Genomic DNA, 20,263 nt, shown 5'->3' on the forward strand with positions numbered 1-20,263 from the left:
GCGGCCCCTTCCCCAGCCTCCCAGGGTGCCTCTTTGAGCTCCGATGTCGGTTTCCGCGGTCGCTTCCTCCGCTCTTCCAGGGTTGCTATTCTGGCAGCTTCCCTTACTCCTAATAAATCTGTTTCTGCCAGACTTTTCTCGGTTTATCAGTGCCACAATTCTCTAGTCCCTGCCAGATGCTGGCTGCAAATTCTGGTTCTCCAGAGTGGCCTGTTTGCGGATGCCGCCGTTTCCCCAAGCTCAGCTGCTGAGCTGGCAGTGCTAATCTGGCCTATGTGGTCACCTTGGGTTCACAGACACAAATCTGGAGGCCGCCAGGTTTGGTGTGGGCATTGTCTCATCCCTGTTCTGTGCACATGGGTCAATATTAATTTCTTTACTTAAAAAGATATACCTCTTTTAACTCCTTCTTTGGTGATCAGCACATTTTTAAGCAACATGATTTCTTAAATCTATTATCAGATAAATCAGACATTACTACCTTTCTGTCATTAAAATGTTGTGATAAATAGGTCCAGGAGCCATGTATTTGCCACACTTGCAGCTTGGACCTAGTTAATCCATAATTACCTATTCAATTTGAATTGTTAATGAAATTAGCCAAAATGATAGAATCTAAAAATAAGTTCTAAACAACAGAATCTCAAGTCTGTGTCCCCGTTGTTCTTAAAAGAAAATAAAATGAAATTGTGTATGGTTAAGTAGCTCTTAGGGTTGGTGTTTTATATAGATAGAAAATATAAAGTGTTAAATTTTAAAAGTTTAAAACTGGACTGTACCCATACCTGCTACTTAACAGTCCTGTGCACACCAGTATATTAGTGGCTATAGTAATAGTTCATGACATGCAAGTTCTGTTGGTGGAGCAGAGTAATGAAAATTTCTGGGTGAGATAGTACATCTCTTCCTTTTTGTATTTTTTAGTAATCTTCACTTTTTGGCCCAAGTTTCCAAGTTTTTGTGTATCAAAATCATTTATATTAAAACATTATAAATTAAAATCCATGAACTCCCAGCATTCCTATTGTCATCAGCCTTCTTAATTTCATAAAGATTGAGGCCTTCAGGTAAATTCTTTGTAACTTCCTCCTCTTCATAGCACAGACATCCTCAGAGAGGCAAGAAATCAGCAGATTTGTGCACTTTCTACACAGTGAACTTTACAGACTGAAACATACTCTTGGGTAGAGTAGGAAGAAATCCATGAGATTTTGGAGTATTAAAATGAGGTCTTTAGACTTGGAATGGTTAAGCATTACTATTCAGATTTCTCCAGTCTCAAGAAAAAAAAATGTCTTTCCTAGTATGTCCTCTGGATTCCATTTCTTCGATCCGTTGGGTTGTGATCAGTCTCAGCGAGTTTTCACATTTTATCTTCAACCGTGTGTGGGTGTTTCTTGTTTTACATTAAAAAAAATTTCTCTGTATATTCTTTTCTATCATGCAGACTTTTTTTTTGAAACTTTCATTGCCAACATCAAGTTATTTGTGGTCTCTTAATCCTCCATCTACTTCATTTTTGATCCCCACTCTAATCTTTTAAAATGCTGTCTGCTATCTTTCTTCCCCTTTTCTGAAACTGCTTTGTAAGTTATCCATCTCAGATCCAAAGAACATTTTTATCCTGAGTTTATTTAGTCTCTAATTTGGTCCTATTTATTGTCTATAGTTTTGGGGTTTTTTTTGTCTGAAGCTTTTTGAGAACTAGCTCCTCTCTTGTTTTTGTAATATTGGAGTCTGTAGATTCTCCTTGCACCTTCTTCACTGTATTCTTTGCTTGATATTTTTCTTTCCTCCAACCACTCAATTGTTGGGGCCCTTTCCCCTTAGAACCGTATTTCCCAAAGCACTGTTAAACAGAATACTGTTCTTGGAATTGTTTATAGGTGACCTGGAGAAAAAAGGCAAAGCTTTTTGAAGGGAAATATTAAGTAGTGTATCTACCCCTTAGAGTTCTTATTATTTATTTATTTATGTATGTATGTAGCAGTACTAGGGATTGAACCCAGAGCCTTCACACTGAGTTATATCCCTAGCCCTTTCTAATTTTATTTTTTACTTTAAGACAGGTTCTTGTGAAGTTGCAAAATTGCCCAGGTTGGGCTCCCCCTTCTCAACCTTCCAGAGTGCTAGAATTATAGGCATGCACCACGCCACCATGCCTGGCTCTCCTTGTATTTCTTAATACCTCTGATAAATCCAGTAGTAATGAAGTCTATTTAACTTTGTTTAATCCAGTTTCTTGTTTATTTGATCACAGATTACTACTTTCATTGTCTGCCTGTTACCATGCTACAGAAGAATGTAGCAGTATCTTTTTTTTTTTGGTACCAGGGATTGAACTCAGGGTCTTGCACTTGCGAGACTGGCGCACTGCCACTGAGCTAAATCCCTGGCCCTGCCCTAAGTATCTAACTGCATCTCTTATTTGTATGCCAGTTCTTGTGAACATTCCTGGGGTTAATTAGGAGACTCTGAGGTGCTTAATAAACAGAAAGGTTAGTTTTTGTCTGTACCTTTTTCTTTTTAACAAACTTATTTTAGAACAGTTTCAGAGCTAGAATATTATTATGAACATAGTACGGGGAATTTTTGTATACTCCATACCCAGTTTTCCCTATTACTAGCCTCTTAGAAAAAGCATTTGTTACCACTAATAAGCCTGTATTGGTATATTGTTACTGAGGACCAAGCTTTATTCATATTTTTTCATGTCCTTTTTCTGTCCTAGAATCTCATCTAGGACACCATATTGCATTTAATCATCATGACTCTTTTAACTATTTTTGTTTGTGATGCTTTTTCAAATGTTCTTTGGTTTTGATATCCTTGACAGTTCTGAGGATTACAGATCGGTATTTTGTAGAATGATCTTCGGTTAGGATTTGTCTGATTAATTCTCTTCCTCTCTCCCCCCCCCCCCGAATGGAGAAATTGAACCTTGGGAGTGCTTAGCTATATCCCCAGACTTTTTTGTTTTTAATTTTGAGATATGGTCTCATTGAGTTGACTAGACTGGCCTTAAACTTGCCATTCTCCTGCCTCCGCCTCCCAAATAGATGAGATTACAAGGATGCACCACCATACCTCTTTGTCTGACTCTGCCTCGGGATTAAATTGGTGTTAGTTTTTGGAAGGAGGCCCACAGAGGTTAAGTGCCAGTCCTACCACACCATATCAAGAGCATATCTTTCAAAATGACTGTGTCCTTGATGTTACCCTTGGTCGCCTGACTTGAGGCAGTGTTTGTGAGCTTTCTCCATTGTAAACTTTCTCTTTTTTTCTCCTTCCATATTGTATTCTTTTCAAGAAGGTCATTTGCTGCTGCACTCAGTGAAGGAGGACTGTTGAATTATGCTTTTTCTCAGGGCCAGTATATCTATATACACTATTTAGAATTCCTCACTTATTAATTTATCCTGTCATTTATTTCATAAACTAATATAAATTTCTGGATTTTTTTTTTTTTACTTTGGACAATAATCCAGAGCTATTTTATTTTGTTCTTCAAATTGTTCCACCTCTGGCCATTGGGAAGTTCCTTCTGTTGGCTCTTATCTCCCTTTCTTACTTTTATAGGTCAAAAAAAACAGAATTTTCACATACCCCACACCTAATTTTATCGTGACATACCCACTCCTTTTTGGCAGTGTAAGATGCTGCTGGCTCATCTTGTGTTTTCTGCTTCAGTCTTAGAGTCATATGTTTCTCTAAGGAGCTGTAGTTCCTTTTATTGGAGAATGGAATTAGAAACCAAGATTTGGGTGCTAAGATATACCCATTGCTGCTGTCAGGGCATCCTTGAGCATCTACAAATCCCTGCTCCACAGAAATTAGAAAGGTGGCCTTTGTGCCTTCCAGTTTATTATGCCATCCTGCTATTTTCAATCTGTTGTGTAGGTTGTTAAATACAGAACTTGAAATTTTTCCCATTAGAGTCCAGAAAAGTGAGAAACAACACATTTCTCACATTTCCCAAATTTACCTTATTATTTGCTTTTCCTGTAAAGGGTTTCAGCTTAGAGAAGTATATTAGTTTGCTAGGGCTGTCATAACAAAATACTGCAGACTAGGTGGCTTAAACTTTGTTTTCTCACAGATCTGGGTGCTGGCAGGATTGGTTTCTTCAGAGGCCTCACTCCTTGGCTTGCAGATAGATGCCTTCTTGCTGTGTTATCCTCACATGGTGCTCCCTCCTTCTGTGTTTTTCATCCTAGTGGCTCTTCGCTTTCTTAGATATCAGTCATATTGGGTTAGTGCCCCACACTAATGGTCTTGTTTTAACTTAATCACCTCTTTAAAGTTCTTGTCTCCGAATAAGATTACATTCTTAGTTCTAAGAGTTGGGACCTCAATTGTGAATTGTTCATAATACAGTTCAGCCTATAACTAATGAGGGAATCTCTCTGTTTCCTCTTTCTCTCTCTCATTCTCTCTTTCTCACTCTCTTTCTGCATACCCACATCCTCACGCATGCACACACACACAGCCTTTCTTGGGTTTAGTGCATTTCTTTTATTCTAGCTTGGATTCTTCCTGTAGATTGTACGCTAAAGCTGTGTGGTCCAAGAGGGGTAAATCAAGCTTTTGATTAATAAAAAGAGCTGTTAGAATGTAGAAAAAGTTGTCTTCTGGGCTGGAGGTGTAATGCAGTGACAGAGCACTTTCCTAATATACTCAAAGCCCTAGCTTAGTTTTCCAAATTATTGTCTTATTACAAATGTACACATATAAAATTCACTTTTGTGGTTGAAAGCTGAATAGTAAATGACTTCTTTTCCCTTTAACTACCATAATCCTCCTTGGGTTTATGCCTTTATTTGAATAAAGAAAAGGTCATGCACCAAAAGGGAGAATGAAAAGCATATTATATTTTTTCCAAAAAATATCTTCATTGTATGTATATACAATACCAATCTGCACGCCAAGTATGTATCCATAAAACCTTAGCACATAGCAGATATTCATTGCAAGTTTGAATCCTGACTCCGCTATTTAGTATATGTATAACTTTGATCTCCATGCCTCAGCTTCCTTGTCTGTCCAGTGAAGATAATAGTAATAACCTTTCTCATTCTTGTGAAGTTTAAGCACATTCACTAAGATGTCGGGTGATGCCTGACAGTTATCCAGGGATGCCCTGAAGCAGGAAACAATGAGGACCCCGCCACAGATAAAACTTTAGCATGAAGATAAGAGCAAAAGCCAGCTTTTAATGTTACCAGCAGCTCAGTGAATGACTCCTGTCAGTCTCGAGAGCCCCAAATAGAAGTTTCCACTTCCTTATATATTTCTTTTCACATCTATGAAGCTTAATTCCATGGAGTTTCCCTGGGAATATAGCAAGCAGGATTTACACAAAGCAGAGCAGTGGCGACGGGGAGAGCGAAGAGCTCTGGCAGGACTTTCTGAGTACGTGACGCTTCTTTGGTGACAGAATACAGAAGTTGTCATGGCTACTCAGGTACATTCTACAAAGAGCATAGTTACCTAGTTAATCCATAGTTGTCTAATAGCACAGTTAACTCAGAGTTGCCCAATTCCATATGGAGGGGTGGTCTCTCTCACCCGATTGCCTGATTGTGGATACAGCAGGGGATGAAATAATAATATACAAAGAACAAGGAATAAAGAACTACAGTTTATTAGTTGGGGGCCTGGGAATTGATCTTAGCTCTCTCCTGGCTAAGACCTGATCTTAACTCTATCCTGGCTAAGACCATGATCTCTGGATTAGTCAGTGTAAAGGAAGATGTAAGAAATAGCAGCAGAACTTGAGACACTAATGAGCCAGGCTGTAAAAAGGAAGAATGATGTTTTCTTTTGAAGGACAGGTTACAGTTAACTATCTACCTGTGCTATCTTGCAGGTTGTAGCTAACAAGCCACCTACATTATCTCAGCTAATGTTTACTCTTGGAGAATGGCTGCACAGAGTCACAGTTCCTCAGCTGGAGTGTTTTCTTGCAATTAGAGACGTCACAATCTCATTGATCATTGAGATCTCAATTGTAACAGTTGGCCTAGGGAAGTCTATCTCCGTACACCGGCCGAAGGCTCTGCAGCACATCATCACACATAGGCCTTGGAATGACTCATAATTTTAATCAGTAGCCAAATTCATAAGCCAATTCAGTACTATCTAAAGCCTGCTCAGTGCGGTGTCAAGCTGATTTCTTGCATTACGATTCTTTAAAATGACTACTACATACTAAAAAACCCCAAAAGATTCAACAAGTGCTATGTTAACTGTTATTCTACAACTACTCCCTCATTTATTTCCTGCCTTCTCCCCAAGATTCAGGTCCAGCTCCAGTACCTGCATTACCCTTTGCTCTCCTGGATGTCTAACTTTTTTTTTTTTTTTTGTGGTACCAGGTATTGAACTCTGGTCCTTGCGCCTGCGCAGCAGGCAGCAAAACCACTGAGCTAAATCCCCGGCCCTGTCTTTTTTTTTCTCCTTCATTTCCTGGTCGTTTAGGGTTAGGGTTAGTTGACTCCTCCTCTCATGGTTGCTATAGCTAAGTCCCTGGACCCTACCTGTTCCTTTATAATTTGAAGATCAGTCTTCTACAGTTCGTTTAATATACTTCACATGATAATTCATATGTGTGCCTCTGCCTCGCCAGCCATAATCTAGCCAAGTTCTATCTGTAATTTAATTGCTACTTTGAATTATTCATAAATCATACAAAATTGATGCTCTAAACTCTTTCCTACCTTCTTGGTCTCTATAAATGATGTTCATTCAACTGACTATGGATAGATATTTTGGTGTTATCTTTGATTCCTTTAGCATGTCAAATTGAGTGTTTGCCTCAGTTTCTATTTCTTTCAGACAGTTCTCCCCATAAACAAACCTGATCTTCAGAGTACCTATTATCAGAGGCCGCAGGTATACCTCAGTAGTAGAGTGCTTGCCTAGCATATGTTCCATCCCCTCGCATCATCCAAAAAAAAAAAAAGAGGGCCTTAATGAAGGTCTGGTGTGTGACTTGGTGGTAGAGCATGTACAATGCCCTAGGTTCTCCAGTACCAAAAAATTAAAATAAAAATTAAAAAGCCTTGTATGGGCTGTGTACTCACTGGATCAAGTCAGAATTCTGCTGTCTAATCTTTAAGGTATTACATAGAGTGGCTCCTGCCACGTTTGTCTTTCATTATTCCTCACTCACACTGTTTCAGGATGGTTGTTCTGCTTGCTTTTATCTCCCTAATGCCTTTCTGTATCATGTTAGTTGCTAGTTTTTTGTGCTTTCGTTCTTGCTGTTTACCTTGTAGCCTTTTGCTATTTGTGTTTCTATTCTACCAATCTTTTAGCCAAGTTATGTTTTTTTTAAACAGTGTCTCTCTATGTAGCCGGGACTGGCCTCAAACTGGCGGCAATCCTCCTGACTCAACCTCCTGAGTGCTGGGATTACAGGCATGCTCCACCAAGCCTGGCATTGTCCAACTTCTGATCCATATACATATACTTTGAAGCCTCTAGGACTTCTGATCCTTAATATGCTTTTCCTTTTTCCCCCCTTTTTTTTTCCTCTTTGGGTATGTGTGTAGTACTGAGGATTGAACCCAGGGCCTTTGCACTGAGTTCTATTATCCTCTTTTTTTGTTTTTATTTTGAGACAAGGTCTTACTAAGTTGCCCTGCCTTGAGAAAACTTTAGATCTTCTCACTAACTTCAACTTATACTTTTCCTTACTTATACATAATTTACATTTATTTGTGTCACACTAATTTATTTTGTTCAGTTTTTTCTAATAGCTTTTTATGTGTTAACCTTGTCTTCTTGACAAAATTTTAAGTTCCTTGAGGAAAGACTATGTTTTAAAAATTTTTTGATAGTTCTTAGTGTTGTTAGAAAACTTTATGGGTTGATTTGTGTTCTACCTGAAATTATAATGAAGTCCTAATCCTTGGTAGTACCTGTGAATATTACTTTATTTGGTTTGGGTTTTTTTTGTTTTGAGGTAGGATCTTGTTATGTAGTCCAGGCTGCCCTTGAACTTGCAGCAATCCTCCTGCCTCAGCGTCCTGAGTGCTGGGATTACAGGTGCTGGCCGCAACACCCAGCATCAATTTGGAAATAGGTCTTTGCAGATTTAAATAAGTTAAAATGAAGTCATATTGGATTAGGTGGCCTCATAAGAGGAGAAAGCAGAATTAGGTGGTAGATGAATACACAGATACACACAGACATATTGAGAAGACATCCATGGAGGATGGAGGCAGAGATTAGAATTAGATTCCAAACCATGACTGGGGCTATCGGAAGCTGAAACAATCTTTTCCTAGAGACTCCATTGGGAGGAAGGCTATTATGGTTTGTATCTAGACATACTACCAAAGCCTCTATACTAAAATGTTTTTTGGTTTGGTTTGGTGTTTATTGGTGGTACTGGATGATCAAACCCAGAGAGTGCTAAATTACATCCTCAGCTCTTTTTTAGTATTTTATTTTGAAACAAGGTCTCACTCAGTTGCTGCCCGGGCTCAAACTTGCAATCCTTCTGCCTTAGCCACCCGAGTAGTTGAGACTACAGGCATGTAACACCATGCTTGGCCATATCCTCACACTTACTTTTTGTCTCCCTTTCTTATTTTCGTATTTTTCCATTTTGACTTGCTTCATGATATAAGGGACTGAGGAATCTCAGGCAGTTCCATGGAAATTATAAAACAACCTATTTCTTAAAAAATGATGGCTAGGATTTAGTTATACAAAGAAAAGGCAAAAGGACTTTCAAAACACTCCCTTCTATCCACTCCAGTGAGGAGACATTTCTTGTAGCATGGCATAGACATCTTTCTCTGGAGAGATAAGAAATATTTTTTGAACTGTTACTTCAATAAGCATAGGAACTCACTATCCTTTGGAATTTTTAGATGAAGATCTAAGATACCACCATTTTACTTCTTTCTCAAAAGAGTTAAAGTTTCCTTGGAGGAAACTTTGGTTTCTCTGGAGGAATTGGCTGGGTAATTTCAGTTTCTCACAGTGCTTTAGCATTTTTCCTTGTAACCAGTGTTAACTTGCTTGTACTGTTTCTGGCTAGGTAGATCCTAGCTTAAACACTGTTGCCTCAGAGCTTTTGCTCAATTGGCTTTCATATAGGCCCCTCTCCTGAGGATAACTTTATTTTTATTTTATTTTAATTAATTTATTTATTTATTTTTGGAGACAGGGTCTTGCCATGTAGTCACTATATAGCTCAGGCTGCCCTCGAAGTCAAAATGATCCTCCTGCCTCAGGCTCCCAAGTGCTGTGATTATAGCGTGCAAGCCTAAGGATTTTTTAAAAACTTATCTACAGGGAGTTTTTTTCTCTTTAACATAAAATGATGTGCTTTCCTTTACAATTTCAGTTCTATATATCTAACTTAAATTTACCTTGGAGCAACATTTCTTCTCATTTGATGATTAACAGAGGCTGAATCAATAATCTTTTCAAACTTAAACTTGACTTTCTCTAGCATTTTGTACTGTTATTCTCTCCTGTTCTTCCTTCTAGAAACTTTTCCCCCCTACTTTTAATAATACCCACTTATTCTGGATATCTTATTCCTCTCCCTCTCAATGTTTTTTATATATATTTTTGGAGATGGGGTTTTGCAGTGGGCCAGGCCAGCCTGAACTTGTGATTGTCTTGCTTCAGCTAACCCCCTAGGTGGGATTACACGTGTGGGCTAATACTCCTAGCCCACTCAGTGTTGAAATATACTCTGTGCTTCTCTCTTCAAATCCATTTTCAGTTCTTTATGAGGTTATGATTTAGATCAAGAACAACTCCTAAAACTCAAGTTCTCAGAGGCAAGGCTTTGAGAGGTGCTATATAGCTCACTTGTTTGGAGATGAGGCCTAGCTGGTCACTGGGGGTATAACCTAGAAAGGTATTTCTCCTTTCCTATCTCCTCTCTTCTCTCTCTGCCTCTTGGCCACCAAGAATAAGCAGTTTTCCTCCACCAGACACTTCCACCATCCCCTTCCTGCATTAGAGCCAGCTGACCATGAACTGAAAATGCGAGCCAAAATAAACCTCTACCCCTTTAAGTTGTTGGTGTCAATTATTTTGGCCCAGCAACAAGAAAGTGAGTAAGACTGATTTTGGTGTTGAGAGTGGGATGTTACTGTGATTACCTGACCATGTGGTTTAGAAGCCTTTGGAAATGGTTTGCAGAAGGAGTTTGGATAGGTTTGAAGTTGCTGGGTACAGAAGCCCTAGGATTCTATAAGTCAAGCTTGATTGTCCATTCTGCTCAGAGATCAGAAGACCAGAATGCTGATAAAAATTCAGACAGTGAAGAGCAGGCTCAGGGAGATGAAAAATGACAAAGTAAAGACTAGCAGCAAAATACAGCTTCTCTGAAATTTGGAATCAAGATACCTGGAAAACAACAACTTGGTGAAGAAAAAAAGTAGATCTCCAGGAATCAAAGAAATAGCTGGCAGGAAAACTAGAAACTACAGAGAAATTGGGGAAACTGAACACAGTGCAGAAAAAAGAATGAAGCAGTCTAGAACAGTAACCCTGACTTCTAGGGAAGAACCTGTCTTCACTAACACAAGGTAAGAATGGAGAGGTAAGAATGGAGAAGGTTGGTAGCTCCAGAGAGAAACACCAGATTGGACTGGCAGTGCTCACCCTAACAGAAGCTTATGGTTATTGTAAACTGCAAAAAAAAAGTGTGGGATTTTACTCTGAAAGTAATTCCTTTGACATAGTGAGCTAGAGTTCGAGAAGAAATCCAAAGCAATGCCTGCCATATTTGAGAGTGTTTAATTGAATCATTTTGGGAAGGGGTTGTTTAAGACTCAGCTACAAACAGTGACAGAAAAACAATACTTCAAGGTTTCTGGGGTCACTCTACCACAATGACTGAGTGGAAGACAACTACAAGGAACAGTCAGAGAGGACTCAGGCTAGACATAGACCCCCTGAGAAGTTTAAGTTTAGATTGGCAAGGCTTCTCCAAGTTGAGAAGCCAGGCAGGTCAGAGGGGGCTGGGTTTGAAAGTGCTGGCATGAAGTCTAACAGATGGCTTGAATCCCACCCTTACCCCATGCTGCCAACACAGAACTCTGGTCTGCTTCCCCCTCTGCCAATTTGATTAGAGAGGTACCTCAGCTTGGGTGGTTGCCATAGCCTGGGGTGTATGGATAGAGGGGCTTCTGGAGGATGGGAGCACCTCACAAATCCACAGGCCTTAGAGCTAGGTGGAGAAAGCCATGACTTGAGACATAGAGAGGGACACAGAAACTGGGAGCAGCTGGAGTGAATACAGCTTTAGGGTAGACACCATTGATGGACTACACGAAGTAGGAAAGACAGGGCAGGAGTTAACATTCATACAGAAACCATGAGTGTGGAAACAAAGTAAGTCTTAGTGGTGACTCATTGTCCCTCCCCAATATTTGGTGGATTCTAATACTGGAGACCTTAGAAAGAAACTGCTCTTTCAGAAAGAGAGAAATTGTTTGGACTCATTTCCCTTTTTCTTCATTGTTTTTGTAGTTAGGCTTTTCCTTTCTTTGATTGTCTCTTGTGTGCTTTTCTTTTTATTTATTTTGCTCTTTTTTCTTTTGTTTATTCTCCTGTTACTTTTATCTAATTCTGTTCTCTTTTACTCTATAATAGGATCCTTTATCTCTCTTTTTCCCTTCTCATCTTTATTTTTCAAATTTTACTTCTTTCATTTTTCCCCTTCTCCACCCCTCTATCTTTACCAGTATTCATATAAAGCTTTAGCTGACTTTCTATTAGAAGATAGGGCCTAGTTAGAATTAGATCTGCTAATTTTTAGATGTTCAGTTGACTCTGTGCTATTACTGTTGAATTCTTTTCTATTGTTAATGGTGGTATAGTTGGTACATATAGAAGGTATTTACTGTGCGTGAATATTTACTTTGTCTTTGTTTCTTTATTATAACTCTGGGTGTCATTGTTAAGGTTATACAGTTGTAGCTTTTATGATTCTTATGGTATGTCAGTATCTAGTTTGTCTTTGACTCTTATTGTTGGTGATTTTGTCACTGTGGCTCATTTTTGGAGAGATGGGTGCTGGACCAATTACACTACACATCCAATCCCCAAATTAAGAGTTGATTTGATCTTGGCATAGAAGCAAAGACCTATAGAGTACATCACTGTAAAGCAGACACTAACTTAAAAAAATCTCTATACTAGCTGCGAAACCTTTCCATTATTTTTTTGTTACACGAAAGAAAGAGAGAAAGAGAAAAATGAAATTGAGAAAGCAAGGGAACATAATGCCTTGTGAAACTCCCAACTCCCCAACTGCAGATCCGTGGGGCATTGTACTGGAGGAAATCAAAAGCCAAACAACTGAATTACACAAAATGATGAAAGAGGACACACACACACACACACACACACACCAGATCAATAAAGTAGTCAGTCAGCTCAAAGATATAACTGAGCAGATAATGGACTTAATAAAAAAGATCAGCAAGTATACAGAAGACACTAATAAAAAGCTAGCTGAGCTAAAAATATATATGAATAACCAGATAAGCAAAGAATTAGAGTCCATGAAAAGGTACAAAACAGAAATAGAGGAGATAAAAATTTTATTGGATATATGGGCAGCACAGGTGACCTTTGTGAAGAGCAACTATCAGAACTTGAAGATGGGGTTGAAGTAGGTGACCATATACCTTGGATATATTAAAAACAACAAGAGGGCCAGGGATTTAGCTCAGTGGTTCTGCTGCCTGCCTCGCAAGTGCAAGGACCTGAGTTCAATCCCTGGTACCAAAAAAATCCAAAAAACAACAACAAGAGATCATGGAAAATAGCTGTTAGATGATGCAAAGAAGACTACAACTAATTGAAATTAGTGAAAAATCAAAAGACGGCACGGGTTTAAAAAAAATTTACAGAAATAATAGCACAAAACTTTCCAAGTATGGAGAAAGAATTGCCCTATTTTCAGACAAAGTGAACCTTAAGCCAGAACTGTTCAGAAAAGGGAAAGAAAGGCAAAGAAAAGGCATATTGACTGAGGGTGCAATATAAACATATGCATCAAATACCATTGCACCCAACTTCATAAAACAAACACTAATGGATGTGAAAAAGCAGATAAACATCAACACAGTTATAGTGGAGGACCTCAGTATTCCTCTATCACAAACAGATCAACTAGGCAAAATATCAATAAAGAAATATCAGAGTTGCTGGGGATTTAACTCAGTGGCACCACACCTGCCTCACAAGCACAAGGTCCAGAGTTGGATCCCTAGTACACAGGAAAAAAAAATCAGTTGAACTACACTTTCAAACAAATGGACATAATAGCTGCAGAGTGTTCCATCCAACAATAACAAAATACACATTCTTCCCAAGCACACATGGAACTTTCGCCAAAATAGACTATATTCTCGCCCATAAAGCATATTTAAATAGATTTAAAAAGTGAAATTATTCCATGCATATTATCACATAGCACAATGAAACTTGGAAACAAAGCCGAAAAAAACCATAGAAATTATGCAAACACATGGAAATTTAAAAATACACACTTAAATAATCAATGGGTCAGAGAAGAAATCAAGGAAGAAATTAGTGCCTAGAATCAAATAATAATGCTGTTACAACATACCCCAACCTATCAGACACAATGAAAGCAACCCTAACAAGGATGTTTATTACTGTGAATACTCACATCAGAAAAACAGAGCAAGCCCAAATAAATAACCTAGTGTTGTACCTCAAGGTACTTGAAAAACAAGAATAATCCTAATCCAAAGCTAGTGTTAGAATTTATATGTAGATATCTCCACACACTCATAATTGGGGCTTTTAGGAGATTATTAGATCATGGGTGTGTGATACTTATCACACACAGTGGATTAGTTCATTGATGGGTTTATAGTGAGATGTGATGTTGAGAAGTAAAGCCTGGTGGGAAGAGGTATCACTGTGTCTATAGCCTAGATGTAGATATAGATGGAGATAGAGATACCGCTATATGTCTCTCCTTCTCCTTTGATTGCTTGCTGTTCCCCACTGCCATGAGCAAGTCTCTGCCATGCTACCCTGCCTTGGAACCAGCCAAGTATGCACTGAAACTGGTATAAACTGTGAGCTAAATAAACCTTTCCTCTTTTAACTTGTGGTGTCAGAGATTTTGTCTCAGCAGGGAGAAAGTAACTAAGACAATCAGATAAGGAAAGAAATTAGATCAGAGTAGAAGTTAATTAAACTGAGACAAAAAAAATATAAATAATCAGTAAATCAAAGAGCTGTTTCTTTGAAAAGAATAAACAAAATAGACAAACCCATAGTCTTACCAGAAAGGGAAAAGAAAAGACTTATATCAATCCAATTACAAATTAAAAAGTTGATGACCAATTATAGTGGCACACACCTGTAATTCCAGCACTCAGGAGGCTGAGGCAGGAGGATTACCATGGGTTTGAGGCTAGCCTGATCTACATAGTGAGATCCTGTCTCAAAAAATATATATATAAATAATTTAAAAGTTGAAATCACAGTGGACACTGCCAAAACCCAGAAAGGGTATGGTAACTACTCTGAACATCTGTATTCCAATAAATTGGAGAATCTAGAAGAAATGGACAAATTTGTAGGCACATTGACCTACCAAAACTGAACCAAGAAAATATAAAAGCCCTGAGCACTGTAATAATGGGCAGAGAAATTGAGGCAGTTATAAAAAAATCTACGAACTAAGAAAGTTCAGCACCCAGATTCATCACTGAATTCTACAAGACCTTCAGGGAATACCTAACAACAATATGCCTCAAACTCTTTAATGAAATTGAAAAGGAAGGAATAATACCAAACTCATTCCTGGAAGCTAGCAGTACCTTGATTCTAAAACCAGATAATGACTCAACCAAAACAGAAAACTATAGGCCAGTCTCTTTAATGGACATAAATGCCATATCCTCAACAACGTACTGGCAAACAGTATGTTGCAAGAAATTATTAACAAATCTTACATTATAACCAAGTAAACTTCATCCCAGGATTCAGTGATGGTTCAATATATACATATCAGTGAATGTAATACATTACATAAACAGAAGCAAAGATCACAGGATCATTTCAGTTGACCCAGAAAAAGCCTTTGACAAAGTCCAACATCCATTCATGTTAAAAGCCCTGAAGAAAATAGTATAGAAGGACCTTATCTTTATCTGATAAATACTGTTTATGACAAACTTACAGTCAATATCAAATGGGGAAAAAACTGAAAATGTTCCTTTTAAAATCAGGAACAAGACATATCACCTTGCTCAATATAGTACTCAAAACATTAGCCAGAACAATCAAGCAAGAGAAAGGAAAAAAAGGAGTATGTAGAGGAAGAAATCAAACTATGTTTGTTTTCAGATAACATGATCCTTTACATGGAAGACCCAAAAAATTCACCAAAAGACTCCTAGAACTGATGAACAAATTCAACAATGTAGCTGAATACAAAATTGACACACAAAAATCAGTAGCGTTTCTGTACACCAGTAATGAACTCATCAAGAAAGAAATTAGGAACACAATAGCATCTAGAACACTTAGGAATTAACCTAACAAAGAAAGTGAAATACATCTACAGCAGAAACTATAATAAAGAAGATTGAAGAGGACATCAGAAAAATGGAAAGTTATCTCATGTTCCTTAGTAGTCAAAACCAATATTGTCAAGATGACCATACTTCCTAAACTGATATATGGATTTAATGCAATTCAATAACAATGAAAATAATAACAGTATTCCTCACTGTTCTAGAGAAAGGAATCCTAAAATTTATATGGAACAAAAGTGACCCGAATACCAAAAGCAATCCTTGGGAAGAAGAGCAAAGCAGGTGGCTTCATAATCCAGATTTCAAGTTATATTACAAAGCTACAGTGGTAAAAACAACATGGTACTGGCACAAAAGCAGACATGTGGATCCTTGGAACAGAATAGAGGATGTAGAAATAACCCCAGGTACATTAAGCTATCTGATCTTTGACAAAGTGGCCAAAACATACGGTGGAGTAAAGATAGCCTCTTTCGACAATGGTGCTGGGAAATTTGGTTACAGACATGCAGAAATATGACTGTAGACCCGTATCTCTCACTGTGCATTAAACAAAAATTAAAATGAATCAAAGATCTGAATATTAATCTGATGAAAGATAAAATAGGTAAGGCTCCTGAAGACATTAGCACACATAAGGTCTTTTTGAACAGAACCCCAATTACACAAGAAATAACATCAAGAATCAACATGAAATTACATCAAATTCAAAAGCTTTTCACAGCAAAGGAAAAAACCAATAAAGTAAATGGACATCCTAAAGAATGGGACAATAAATTTTGGCAGCTCTTCCTTGGACAAGCGACAAAATCTATAATATATAAGAACCTAAACCCTAGACTACCCCCCAAAATTTCCAGTCAGGAAATAGACACCGGTAACTAATAGATACTTCTTAAAAGAAGTACAAATGGGGCTGGGGATTTAGCTCAGTGGTGCTGTGCCTGCCTTGCAAGCTCAAGGTCCTGAGTTCAATCCCTGGTACAAAAAAAAAAAAAAAAAAGCCAATAAATACACAAAAAATGTTTGACATTTTTGGCCATTACAGAAATGCAAATTCAGACAACTGAGCTTCCATCTTACTCCGGAAAGAATGGCTGTCATCAAGAAAACAAAGAGTAACAAATACTGCCAAGGGTCCATGGTAAAGGAGACTTTTACATTGTTGGTGAGAATGTAAAGTAGTACAACCACTATGGGAATCAGTATGGAGATTCCTCAAAAAAATTAAACTAGAAATCCACAGGATCCAGCTTTTCCCTTACTAGTCATATTCCTGAAAGAGTTAAAGACGTTGTGTTACAGTGATACGTGCATACCCACGTTTATAGCAGCACAACTCATAAAAGTAAATCTTGGAAGTGCCCTATATGCCTATCAACAAATGAATGGATAAAGAAAATGTGGTATTCATACACAATGGAGTATTACTGTGCCATAATGGAGGATAAATTTGAGTCAGTTATACAAAAATGAATGCACCTTGAGACTTTAATGTTATGTTAAATCAAACATAAGCATAAATATCACAGTTTTTCTTTACATGAGAAACTCAAACTGTAAATAAATTTAGCAAAGTAAAAGACAAATAACAGGAAACAGGGAGATAGATCATTTGCAAGTGTGAATGGAACCAAGACATGGAGGTTGAGAGGAAATGGGGGCAATGAAGAAATAAATAAACATAATATGTGTTCTAGGCATGAAACAGCGCCCCAAGGCTAATGTAATTATTATGTACTGTAAACCCATGCCAAAAATGAAGAAAAACCCTCAGTTTAAGAGTTTTGAATTAGGAATGAGGATTCCATTGACAGACTAGAGACCATGTTTGTTATGCTCTGGCCAAAAATCTGTGTACAGTTTGTTCATGTCCTGAGAATTTGTAGTGGTGAATAAGAATAATGGTGTTAGACTACTTTGATGCAGGAAATTTCAAGGCAACCCTGGATTCAGACTGGCATGAGTACTGCTAGTGGTTTTCAGCCACATTTATTTTAAAAAGCAAGAGCAAAAGCCTATTTAAAAAGTTTTCAGTTTCTCCAGAAAGACAATGTGTGTAAAGTTGAAGTAGGAGAGTTTCATTATTCAAAAAAATTAGCATTATAAAGGAGTCAAATACTTTCCATCAGGACAATAGGAAAGATGATATGAAGGCATCCCAGGAATCAGCAAGGCCCCATTCTTTGACAGGCTCAGGGGTACAAAACTGTAAAGCTTTCATTTTAGAAGAGAGCCCTTGGGCCCCCAGCTAAAGAAGGGATCCCTAAGGAATTGGTTCCCAGGAATTCACCTCATAGTGCTCAGCCTTCTAGGCACTTGGAAGCCTGCCTATGGAACCATATTCTCAGAGTCTTGGCTACTGCTCAAGCTGGTAGCAGACATTGGCATCATTCATGTGGTGCTGGTTTTATAGCCATTAGGATACAAAAGTTTTGGGGTCATGAAGGCTTCCACACATTCAGAAGGCCTGCGTGGCCATGCAGTGTGCCTCTGAGAGAGTAGTTTGTGAAGCTGTGAGAGTGAGGCCAAAATTTCACTGGAGACACCAGGAATGTAGAACATCTAAAGAAAACTGTAGGCAGTGAGCAAAGCTACGTCAAGGGATTGCCTGTGAGGGCTGCCACTGGCATTGCCATATGCCTTTGGTGCTCACATTTTGCCACCAACTCCCCTGGTGCTGAATACAACTATAGGATTTAATGTTTGCTTTGCTAGGTTTTGGTCTGAGTTTGTTCCCATTTCTTTGTATTCTTCTGTATCTCCTTTTTGGAATGGGAGTGTTCACCATGTGCCATTGTACATTAAAAGTGTTTAACTTTCTTTTTTATTTCTACATGGACTCACAGTATAAGTTAGGACTTGGACTTTTCAGCACTATTAAAATTGTAAAGACTTTGGCAAATAATCTTAAAGATGAGCTCAATGCATTTTGCATACAAGAGGTGCGTTGAGGGGCCAGCCATGAAATGATCAAAAATTACTTCTGTGCATTCAGAGGTGGGCCTTTTTGAAGTTGATTGGATCATAGGAGTGCTGTAGCTGACCTGCTGTTATAGGTAGTGGAGCTTAGAGGCTGGTCACTGGGGTTGAGACCTCGAACTATTTATCTCCTTTCTCAGCTCCTCCTCTCTCTGCTTCCTGGTTGCCATGACATGAGCAGCTTTTTTCCACCAGACCCCTTCCTGCCTTGGAGCCAGCTGACCATGGATTGAAAATATGAGCCAAAATAAACCTCTCTATCTTTAGGTTGTGGATGTCAGATATTTTGTCCCAGCAGTGAGAAAGTGTATAAGACAGATATGTTGAGTTTCTATTTGGGGTCGCTTTCTGTGCTGTATGCTGTAGATACAGCAGTGAATGAGACAGGCAGGCCATACATGATTACAGAAGTTACACTTGTGGGGAATCAGAAAGGAAGACCTACTCTAGTTTACAGGCCTGGAAAAGACAATTTTAGTTGAGTCCTAAAAAAGGATTAGGCTTTAAAATGAGGTAAAAAATGAGTGAGAGGCTTGGAAGAAATAAGAAGAGGGTACCAAATTTAGTATATCGCATGTTTCAAAGCATAGGATAGGGCAAGTTTGAAATCTATAAGTTCAGTATGCAGAGTGTGGGAGTGGGAGTAATATTTGATGCTGGACAAGACTGGAGTGAGATTATGAAAAGATTTGTGTACCAGGTGAAGGGCAATAAAAAGCCATTGATTATCCCCTCCATGTTTTAAGTTTTTACTTTTGAATAGCTTAAAGTATAATTTATGTACAATTTGATGATTTGATTGCTTTCTACCCCAGTGTAACTACCACTTTAATTAAGACACATGATTTTACAAACAACCTGTTTTCTCTTCTTCCTTTGTCCTTTTGGTTTGCTTTCTCTAGAATATTACATAAATAGATCATACCTTATGTACTCTTTTGTATTGGGTTTCTTTGACCAAACAGAGTTTTTGAGATCAATCTGTGTTGTCAAATGTATCAACTCTTTTCTTTTATTGCTGAGTAATATTCAGTTATATAGATTTATCACTTTGTGTTTATCCATTCACTTGCTGATAGATATTTGTGATTTTGCAGTTTTTGGCTTTTGTGGAATACTGTGGATATTTTTATAAAAGACTTTGGGTAGCTATGTTTTTATTTTTCATGAGTAAATACCTGGGAGTAGAATTGCTGACTCATTTGGTAGGTATATATTTAACTATAAAGAAAGTGCTGGTGCCAGACATGGTGGTACACACCTGTAATCCTAGTTCTCAGGTGGCTGGGGCAGGAGAATTGCTACAAGTTCGAGGCCAGCCTGGGCTACAGAGTGAGTTCAAGGCCAGTCTGAGCTGCATAGCGAGACCCTGTCTCAAAAAAACCCAAAGACAAACAACAAAAGAAAATGCTAAGCAGTTTTCCAACATAGTTGTACTGTTTTACATTCCTCCTAGCAATAAATGAGAGGTGTAGTAGCTCTATTTCCACATTAACACTTGCCATTGTCAGTCTTTTAACAGTAACCATTTTAATGGGTATAGTACTGAATTGTCTCCTTGTGGTTTTAATGTGTATGTTTCTCACTAATGATGTTGAACACTTTTTCATGTGCTTGTTTGCCGTTGGTAAACTGTAGATGAAATTTCTTTTGTATCTTTTCCTCATTTGAACAATTGAGTTACCTTATTATTGAGTTGAATTGAATCC

The 20,263-nt window shown here is 38.2% G+C and overlaps 1 protein-coding gene and 1 pseudogene across 6 annotated transcripts in view; both read left to right on the plus strand.

Annotated features, from left to right (window-relative positions):
• The window catches only part of Golm2 (golgi membrane protein 2), a 138,489-nt gene that overhangs the window by 617 nt on the left and 117,609 nt on the right, over nt 1-20,263 (plus strand). The window lies entirely within an intron of this gene.
• Nucleotides 1-20,263, plus strand: part of LOC110345171 (dolichyl-diphosphooligosaccharide--protein glycosyltransferase subunit MAGT1-like) — a 63,485-nt pseudogene continuing 43,222 nt past the window's right edge. The window contains exon 1 of the transcript XR_015449770.1: nt 1-20,263. This exon is cut by the window's right edge and continues 16,327 nt beyond it. The product of XR_015449770.1 is annotated as a dolichyl-diphosphooligosaccharide--protein glycosyltransferase subunit MAGT1-like (transcript).

This window comes from Heterocephalus glaber, unplaced genomic scaffold (assembly GCF_053883595.1).
Source record: "Heterocephalus glaber isolate CG9 unplaced genomic scaffold, H.glaber_assembly_v1.0 deba00000809, whole genome shotgun sequence".
Taxonomy (NCBI): domain Eukaryota; kingdom Metazoa; phylum Chordata; class Mammalia; order Rodentia; family Bathyergidae; genus Heterocephalus; species Heterocephalus glaber.